The sequence below is a fragment of the Bos grunniens genome, chromosome 15, assembly GCF_055505025.1.
Source record: "Bos grunniens cultivar Pamir isolate PY7600 chromosome 15, Bosgru_T2T1.0, whole genome shotgun sequence".
NCBI classification, from domain to species: domain Eukaryota; kingdom Metazoa; phylum Chordata; class Mammalia; order Artiodactyla; family Bovidae; genus Bos; species Bos grunniens.
The window spans coordinates 12,849,092-12,860,333 of NC_141179.1; positions in this window are offsets into that span (position 1 = coordinate 12,849,092).

Genomic DNA, 11,242 nt, shown 5'->3' on the forward strand with positions numbered 1-11,242 from the left:
TTTTTGAAATGTTTACTTCTGCAGCCACTATACCTCAAAAAATTAAAAATAGAACTCTGATATAAGCCAGTATTTCAACTTCTGGGTATTTATCTGAAGAAAATGAAAGCAATGTTTGATAATATATGCACCTTTATATTCATTACAGTATTACTAAAATAGCCAAGATATGGAAGCAACCTAAGTACCCATCAAGGAACAAATGAATAAAGAACATTTCTTGTCCAAATCATTCTGTCTTTGGTCATTGAGAGCTCTTTTGGTTGGCTTATTTGTCTCTCTGCTATATCTCCATCAAAACACATGTTATTTTTTCAAGTATTTCATTATTTTCAGGTATTTTGTTACTGCAGGCTCATCCTGTATATTTTATGCCGCATTGCCACAATCAGCTATCTTTCTTTCCTGAGAAATTCTGATTCATTTTTTGCAGAATGTTATTAGAAACCAAGGCCTAGGTGCTGGGATGTGCTCATTTTTAATGAGATAGCATTTCTTCTAGGCTTTCTCAGAACAAAAGCAAAAAAGTGACTGTGTGCATCCTAACAAGTACATGTTCACACACACAATATGTTTCTATATATAACCATTTATGTCCATGAATTCACACTGATATCTTCTAATGTAATCCATTAACACATGGATTACTCTGGCTTCCTCCCTGCCTATGTGTATACTCCCACTCTAAGACTGAAAAGCCAGGCTTCCATTATCTACCATTTGCTTAACTGATCAGTTCTAATTTACATATATAAAATTTGTATCAATATTGTTAACCTGTACCATCTTGGTGAAGGGGAAAATCTATATGCTAAGCTAGGGTATAGAAAGAAACAATACTAAAGATCAATGAAACTAAAAATTTCTTCTTTCAGAAGATAAAGAAAATTGATAAATCTTTAGCTAGACTCGTCAAGAAAGAAAGGAGGAGAACATAAATCAGTAATAATAGAAAAGAAAACGGAGAAGCTACAAGTGACTCCACAAAAATCCAAAGGATCATAAAAGACTATTATACACTACTAATATAGTCAATTTGGAAGAAATGGATAAATTCCTTGAAAATTGCAACCTTCTAAAACTGAACTGAACTGAACTGAAGACTGAACCAAAGAAAGGCAATGTCAAAGAATGCTCAAACTACCGCACAATTGCACTCATCTCACACACTAGTAAAGTAATGCTCAAAATTTTCCAGGGCAGGTTTCAGCAATACATGAACCATGAACTCCAAGATGTTCAAGCTGGTTTTAGAAAAAGCAGAGGAACCAGAGATCAAATTGCCAACATCCACTGGATCATCAAAAAAGCAAGAGAGTTCCAGAAAAACATCTATTTCTGCATTATTAAGTATGCCAAAGCCTTTGACTGTGTGGGTCACAATAAAGTGTGGACAATTCTGAAAAAAACTGAAAGCATTTACTCTAACAAGAGGAACAAGATAATTGTGTCCACTCTCACTACTCTTATTCAGCATAGTTTTGGAAATCTTAGTCTTGATAATCAGACAAGAAAAAGGAACAAAAAGGAGTGCAAATTGGAAAAGAAGTAAAACTGTAACTATTTGCAGGTGATGTGATCCTTTACATATAAAATTCTAAAGACATCACTGGAAAACTACTTGTTGTTGTCCAGTTGCTCAGTCGTGTCTGACTCTTTGTGACCCCATGGTGCAGCATGCCAGACTTCCCTGCCCTTCACCATCTCCCATAGCTTGCTCAAACTCATGTCCATTGAGTCAGTGATGCCATTAAACTGTCTCATCCTCTGTCATCCCCTTCTCTGCCTGCCTTCAATATTTCTTATTCAATGAATATAATAAAATTGCAAGATACAAAGTTACTCTTCAGAAATTTCTTACATTTCTATATACTAACAACACATGATTAGAAACAAAAATTTAGGAAACTATCTCATTTATGATTGAAACAAGAAGGGTAAAATATCTAGGAATAAACTGACCTAGAGAAACAAAATAACTGTACTGCAAAAATTATCAAAGAATGGTGAAAGAAATCAAAGACAAACAGATGAAGAGATATACTGTATTTTTTCAAATTATCAATAGTATTTTTTCAGAGAATTAGAACAAAAAGTTTTACAATTTTTGTGGAAGCACATAAGGTCCCAAATACATAGAACAAACTTGAGAAAGAAAAATGGAGGTAGAGGAATCAGACTCCCTGACTTCAGACTATATGAAAACCTACAATAACCAAGGCAGTGTGCCACAGACCATAAAAGAGAGATATAGATCAATAGAACAGGATGAAAACCCCAGAGATAAATGCACACTCCTACTGTCACCTATCCTCTGAAAATTTATCAAGAATATACAGTGGAGAAAGAAGTCTCTTCGATAAGTGGTGTGGGGAAAGCAAAAAAGCTACATGTAAAACAATGAGATTAGATTGCTATCCAATAGCATCTTGCGGCTGTTCTTCAGTCGCTCTGTCATGTCCAACTCTTTGCGACCCCATGGACTGCAGCACAGCAGGCTTCCTGAACTTCACCATCTCTCAGAGCCTGCTCAAACTCATGTCCATTGAGTCAGTGATGCCATCCAACCATCTTGTCCTCTGTCATCCTCTTCTTCTGTCCTCAATCTATCCCTGAATCAGGGTCTTTTCTAATGAGTCAGCTCTTCACACCAAGTGGTCAAAGTATTGTAACTTCAGCTTCAGCAACAGTCCTTCCAATTCAGGATTGATTTCCATTAGGACTGACTTGTTTGATCTCCTTGCAGTCCGAGGGATTCTAAAAAGTCTTCTGCAAGACCACAGTTCAAAAGTATCAATTCTTTGGAACTCAGCCTTTTTTATGGTCCAACTCTCACATCCACACATGACTGCTGGAAAAAAACATGCCTTTGATCAGACGGATCTTTGTTAATAAAATAATGTCTCTGCTTTTTAATATGCTGTCTGGTTGGTCATAGCTTTTCTTCCAAGGAGCAAGCAGCTTTTAATTTCATGGCTGCAGTCATGGTCTGCAGTGATTTTGAAGTCCAAAAAAATTAAGTGTCTCACCATTTCCATTGTTTCCCCATCTATTTTCCATGAAGTGATGGGACCAGATGCCATGATCTTCATTTTTTGAATGTTGAGTTTTAAGCCAGCTTTTTCCTCTCTCCTCTTTCACCTTTCTCAAGAGGCCCTTAGTTCCTCTTCATTTTTGCCATAAGTATGCTATCAATTGCATATCTGAGGTTATTGATATTTCTCCCTGAATTCTTGATTTCAGCTTGTGCTTCATCCAGCCTGACATTTTGCATGATGTATTCTGCATATAAGTCAAATATGCTGGGTGACAATGTACAAACTTGGTGTACTGCTTTCCAAATTTGGACCCAGTCCACTGTTCCATGTCAGGTTCTAACTGTTGTTTCTTGACCTACATTCAGTTTTCACAGAAGGCAGGTAAGGTATCCCCATCTCTTGAAGAATTTTTCACCGTTTGTTGTGATCTACACTGTCTAAGGCTTTAGCACAGTCAATGAATCAGAAATAGATGCTTTTCTGGAATTATCTTGCTTTTTCTATTATCCAATGGATGTTGGGAATGTGATCTCTGGTTCCTCTGCCTTTTCTAAATCCAGCTTGTATATCTGGAAGTTCTTGGTTTATGTACTGTTGAAGCCTAGCATGGAGAATTTTGAGCATTACTTTGCTAGCATGTGAAATAAGAGCAATTATGTGGTAGTTTGAGCATTCTTTCCAATATATCTAATAGCATACAGACAAATAAAGTGGATTAAAGATGTAAATGTAAGACCAGACACTGTAGAACACTTAGAGGAAAGCATAAATGGAACACTCTTTGACATAAATACAGCAAGATCTTTTCTGACTTACTACTAGAGTAAGAAAAATTAAAAAATAAACAAGTTGGACCTAACTAAACTTAAAATCTTTTGCATAGCAAAGGAAACCATCAGTTCAGTTCGGATCAGTTCAGTCACTCAGTCCTGTCCAACTCTTTGCAACCCCATGAATTGCAGCATGCCAGGCCTCCCTGTTCATCACCAACTCACGGAGTCCACCCAGACTCATGTCCATCGAGTCAGTGATGCCATCCAGCCATCTCATCCTCTGCTGTCCCCTTCTCCTGCCCCCAATCCCTCCCAGCATCAGAGTCTTTTCCAATGAGTCAACTCTTCGCATGAGGTGGCCAAAGTACTGGAGTTTCAGCTTTAGCATCATTCCTCCCAAAGAAATCCCAGGGAAGGAAACCATAAACAAGACACAAAGACAAACCAGAGAGTGGGAGAAAATATTTGCAAATGAAAAATCTGACAAGGGATAAATCTCCAAAATATACAAACAGCTCATTGCAGCTCAAAAAAAAAAAAAAAAAAAAAAAAAAGCAGCCCAATCAAAAAATAGTCTGAAGACCTAAATAATTATTTCTGAAAGAAATACATACAGATGGCTAATAAACACATGAAAGATTCTCAACATCACTTATTATTAGAGAAATGCAAATGAAAACTACAATGAGTTATCATCTCATATTTGTCAGAATGACCACCATCAAAATATCTATAAACAATAAATTCTGAAGAAGATATGGAGAAAAAGAAACCTTCTTACACTGTTAGTAGGAATGTAAATTGATATAGCCACCATGAAGAAAAGTACGGAGTTTCCATAAAAACTAAAAATAGAACTATTATATGACTCAGCAACCCATTCCTGGGTATATAACCAGAAAAAAAAAAAGATTCAAAATTATGCATACACCCCAATTGTCATTGCAGCATTATTTGCAATAGCCAGGACATGAAGTCAGCTTAAATATCCATAAATAAAAGAATGGATAAAATAGATATGGTACTTATATACATGGGATATTACTTAGCCTTTACTATTACTCGTAAACATAGAACAAAATTGTGTCATTTGCAGAGACAGGATGAACCTAGAGACTGTCATTCAGAGTAAAGTATCTCACAAAGGAAAAATATCTGCACATATATGTGGAATCTAGAAAAATGGTATTGATAATCTTATTTGTGAAGCAGAAATGGAGACATTGATGTAGAGAACAAATCTATGCTACTAAGGGGAAATAGGGACGTGGGATTAATTAGGAATTTGTGATGGACATATTCATACTTCTATGTATAAGATAGATAACTATTGAGAGCCTACTGTGTAGCACTCAATGCTGTATGGTAATCTAAATGGGAAGGAAATCCAAAAAGATAGGTTATATATATACAAGAGTACATCATGAGAAATGCTGGGCTGGAAGAAGCACAAGCTGGAATCAAGATTGTCGGGAGAAATCTCAATAACCTCATATATGCAGAAGACACCACCCTTATGGCAGAAAGTGAAGTGGAACGAAAAAGCCTCTTGAAGAAAGTGAAAGAGGAGAGTGAAAAAGTTGGCTTAAAGCTCAACATTCAGAAAACTAAAATCATGGTATCTGGTCCCATGACTTCATGGAAAATAGATGGGGAAACAGTGAAAACAGTGGCAGACTTTATTTTGGGGGGCTCCAAAATCACTTCAGATGGTGATTGCAGCCATGAAATTAAAAGACGCTTACTCCTTGGAAGGAAATTAATGACCAACCTAGATAGCGTATTCAAAAGGAGAGACATTACTTTGCCAACAATGGTCCGTCTAGTCAAGGCTATGGTTTTTCCAGTAGTCATGTATGGATGTGAGAGTTGGACTGTGAAGAAAGCTGAGCACCAAAGAATTGATGCTTTTGAACTGTAGTGTTGGAAAAGACTCCTGAGAGTACCTTGGACTGCAAGGAGATCCAACCAGTCCATTCTAAAGGAGATCACTCCTGGATGTTCTTTGGAAGGAATGATGCTAAAGCTGAAACTCCAGTACTTTGACCACCTCATGCAAAGAGCTGACTCATTGGAAAAGACTCTGATGCTGGGAGGGATGGGGGGCAGGAGGAGTAGGGGATGACAGAGGATGAGATGGCTGGATGGTATCATTGACTTGATGGATGTGAGTCTGAGTTAACTCTGGGAGTTGGTGATGGACAGGGAGGCCTGGCGTGCTGCGATTCATGGGGTCACATAGAGTCGGACATGACTGAGTGACTGAACTGAACTGAACTGATGGCTGATTCACTTTGCTGTAGAGATACAACTGACACAGCAGTGTAAAGCAACTATAATCCAATAAATAAATAAAAGATGGATTGCATACATTCAGTGGAATAATACACAGTCAAAGAAATAATAAAATAATGTCATTTTTAGCAACATGGATGGACCTAGAGATAAGAGAAGTACAAATATCATATGATATTGGTTATATATGAAATCTTTAAAAAATGGTACAAATTAACTTATTTGTAGATCATAAATAGAGTTATCAATGTAGAAAACTATATTATAGTTTCTGAGGGAAATGAAGGGAGAAATATATGGGAGATTAGGATCAACATAGGCACACTACTATATATATATATAGATATAGATATATAAAACTGATAACTAATAGATAAGGATCTACTGTATATCAAAGAGAACTATACTCAGTAATCTGTTATGTCCTATATGGGAAAATAATCTAAAAACCAGTGGATATATGTTCATGCATAACTGACTCATTTTATTGTACCATGGAAAGTAACACAACATTACCAATAATCTATACACCAATAAAAATAAAAAATTAATGAAAATTATTTTTATTTCCCTATTCATGAAAACACTTTTACTCGAAACACAAAAAATTTAAAACAAAAGCAATTTGCCACTTAAACCCTTCTTACAATGTATCATAATTTTATTACTATTCCATTTTTTACTTCTGCTTGGAGTCAAATAATCTTTGATTCAGTCTGTTCTTTAGTTAACTTTTATAAGAAATTTTGTCACATGTCAAGCATTAGATGCTAACTGGAAATATAATTAAAATAGCAATACTTGAAAAAAGCATTTTCTTTCTCAGCTATTTGACTCATGTTTGCTATATCAACTGAATGCAGCAATATTATTTCCTACCTTTTAAATTCATTCACATTATTCATTTGTGAGTTCATTAATTATAGAAGGACATTATTTTATACCTCTTTTTAGGCCCCAGTACAATTTGTTATGAATTCCATGTGATATAATCTAATTTCCAATTAGAGACAAAATTAAAATTACCTAAGAGGTTTATAATTTCTTTGAAAACGGTGAAGACAATACAAAGCAATCAGTAGGAGCAGGAACATTAATTAAAATGATGGTCAAATAATTTATTAATCCTCATTCAATAAGACATTGCATTTTTATCATCAAGAATTTTAATTATAAATAATAAAAGATTTGTATACATACCACAATAAGGAAGTATTATTAGACACAAACACTATCATGAATTTTAAATCCCAAATCACAATATGAATACTTACATATGCTGTGTGGGTGTGTTCATTAGTTAATCTAATGCCATTATATATATATATATATATATATATATATATATAAACTCACTAAAGCACTGCATACATTCATATCAGTATACATATAGATATATAATATATATATATATATCTTATAGATATATAAATATACATATAATTTAGTATACTCATAACATATATAATAATCACAAACACTGAATGTTGATGTAAAATCAATATGCCTTTATATTTGACATTTGTCACATCAACCATTTCAACTGTATGAACTTATTGCATTCTTTACCCTAATCCATCCCATCTCCAGGTCCTTTGCTTTGTTTTCACATATATTTCTGAAAAAAGACTAAGAAAATCATCTTTTGGGAAGCCTTTCTCACCATCCCACTTTCATTATGAAATTCTTTCAAGGTAATCTTAGTATCTCTCTATGTTTAGATGTATCTGAGGACAGGTATCTATTTTCTACATCAGAAATATCATCTAACTGAAAACACTGTTTTGCATCACAATTTGCTTATCTTCTAGAGCAATGTTTCTCAAAGCTTAATTCTCATACCAAAAAGCATACACCTTGTTACATAGGAGGCAAGAATATAAAATGGAGAAAAGATAATCTTTTTAAAAAGTTGTTTTGAGAAAGCTGGACAGCTAAATCAATGATATTGGAACATTCCTTCACATCATCTATGAAAATAGACCTACATGTAAGAAGTAACTATAAAAGACATAGAAGAGAACATAGGCAACACTTTCTTTAACAAAAACCATGGCAATATTTTCTTAGAGTCATCTCCCAAGGCAAAAGGAACAAATATAAACAAACAGGACATAATGCTAATCAAACTTAAAAGTTTTATTTATTTATTTATTTTATTTTTTACAGCAAAGGAAACCATCAACAAAACAAAAAGATAACCTATGAAATGGGAGAAAATATTTGTAAATGAATTGAGTTACAATGCATTAATATCTAAAATATACAAACAGCTCATACAACTCAATGTCAAAAAAAAAAAAGCCCTATTTAAAAAAAAAAGAGAGAGAGAGAGAGAGGGAGAAAAGATTGGGCAGAGGACCTAAATAGACATTTCTCCAAAGAACACATATAGATGGCAGCACATGAAAAGTTGCCCAAATTATTAATTACTAGGTCAATATTAATCAAAACTACAATAAGCTATCACCTCACATTAGTTAGAATGGCTATCATCAAAACGTCTACAAATAATAAATGCTGGAGAGGGTGCGGAGAAAACTAAACCCTTCTACACTGTTGGTAAGAATGTAAACTGGTGTAGTCAATTAATTAAGTAGATAGTCTGTGTAAAGCAAAATGCCAAAGGATAAAGGAAAAGATGGTTAGAGCACAGGGCATTTTTAGGACACAACATATTCTGCGTGACTATAGTGATAGGAATGTATCATTGTACATTTATTAAAAACCACACATGTACTACAACCAAGGATGACTTTAGATGATGATCTGTATTAATGTTGTTTCATCAATTGTAATAAATGCATCACTCTGGTAGGGTTGTTTAGGTCATGAAGTTGAAAATTGTACATGTATGGGGGAAGGTGGGGTATGGGAACTGTCTGTGCTTTCTAATCAGTTTTGCTGTGAGCATAAAACTTTACTTTAAAAACTCTATATACTAAAAAGGGAGAGATCCCTAAGTTTGATTGATGTTTATGTTTTTTGTCCATAGCTATGCATGGCAGTCCACTCCAGTATTCTTGCCTGGAGAATCCCATAGGCGGAGGAGCCTGGTGGGCTACAGTCCACGGGGTTGCAAAGAGTTGGACATGACTGAGTGTCTTCACTTTCACTTTCATGCTTTAACAAACTAATTAATTTTGAATATTAGCGACTGAACTGAACTGAACTTGTCAGCCTGTTGGTTCTGACTTGTGTAATAGCCCCATGCCTTTTCAGAATACTCAACCTAAGTGTTTCTGCTTTATCTACTGAGTTTCATACTTATGCTCCAAAAAATAAGAAAAGGGGAGATGTTGGGAGCCGCATTAGGCATTACTGACAAAATGGAGGCATGGCCCTAACTCCCTCTCCTCATTCCACAGGCACCGTCCCAGGATAAAGGAGTTAGGTCTTGTGATTCTGACTTGTTCTTTCCTTTCTTTGGTTGAGTTGGCTGGAAAGAATGTTAAGGTGCTTACTGTTCTTGAGAGAAGCATGAGAAAGCACAAAGCCTTCTGCAGTTGTGCCCAGAAAATAATCTATAAAGTAACCATTGACATTTGTTCAAGGATCTTTACAAAGAATGTTCCAGGATGAGCACGTAGGCTGCAGCTTGAGACCATGGGAAGGATTGTTATCTGAGACCTGTTTGTGAGGGGAATGTTTATGGCAAAGGAAGTTTGCTGAGCTTAGGGTTTAGGAATAATTAAAAATAGCTAAAAGCCTTTTTAAGAGACAGTGAGCTTAGGATACTAGGGACAAAAAAGATTTAAAAAGATAAAAAATAAACTGAGGGATGTGGTACGCAGGGTAGACATAAGCATGAGTTACAATGTAACTCTGGTTGAAGGACAACAATGATTTATGGAGACAATTAATCTGGGTGAGGGGGAACTGAAAATGTAAAACCTCTGACCGGATGCTTTTTTCAAAGTGTAAAAAAAGACCTGATGCTTAAAATAAACATGCAGTCTGGCACCTTGAGTCAGAGGCTGCATTATTCTCTGCCGACACCGCTCATCTCTTCAGGCTGATTCCCTGGATACTGTAGCTGGACTCTCACATGAACTGATAAATAAAATTCAATTAAATTCAATTTAGTCTCTCAGTCATGTCTGACTCTTTGAGGCCCCATGAATTGCAGCACGCCAGGCCTTCCTGTCCATCACCAACTCCCGGAGTTTACTCAAGTCCATCAAGTCGGTGACGCCATCCAGCCATCTCATCCTCTGTTGTCCCCTTCTCCTCCTGCCCCCAATCCCTCCCAGCATCATAGTCTTTTCCAATGAGTCAACTCTTCACATGAGGTGGCCAAAGTATTGGAGTTTCAGCTTTAGCATCAGTCCTTCCAAAGAACACCCAGGACAGATCTCCTTTAGAATGGACTGGTTGGATCTCCTTGCAGTCCAAGGGACTCTCAAGAGTCTTCTCCAACACCACAGTTCAAAAGCATCAATTCTTTGTGCTCAGCTTTCTTCACAGTCCAATTCTCACATCCATACATGACTACTGGAAAAACCATAGCCTTGACTAGATGGACCTTTGTTGGCAAAGTAATGTCTCTCCTTTTGAATATGCTATCTAGGTTGGTCATAACTTTCCTTCCAAGGAGTAAGTGTCTTAACTTCAGGGCTGCAATCTCCATCTTCAGTGATTTTGGAGCCCAAAAAATAAAGTCTGACACTGTTTTCACTGTTTTCCCATCTATTTCCCATGAAATGATGGAATCAGATGCCATGATCTTCGTTTTCTGAATGTTGAGCTTTAAACCAACTTTTTCACTCTCCTCTTTCCCTTTCATCAAGAGGTTCTTTAGTTCCACTTCACTTTCTGCCATAAGGGTGTTGTCATCTGCATATCTGAAGTTATTGATATTTTTCCTGGCAATCTTGAGTCCAGCTTGTGCTTCTTCCAGCCCAGCGTTTCTCATGATGTACTCTGCATATAAGTTAATTAAGCAGAGTGACAATATACAGCCTTGACGTACTCCTTTTCCTATTTGGAACCCAGTCTGTTGTTCCATGTCCAGTTCTAACTGTTGCTTCCTGACCTGCATATAGGTTTCTCAAGAGGCATGTCAGGTGGTCTGGTATTCCCATCTCTTTCAGAATTTTCCAGAGTTTATTGTGATCCACACAGTCAAAGGCTTTG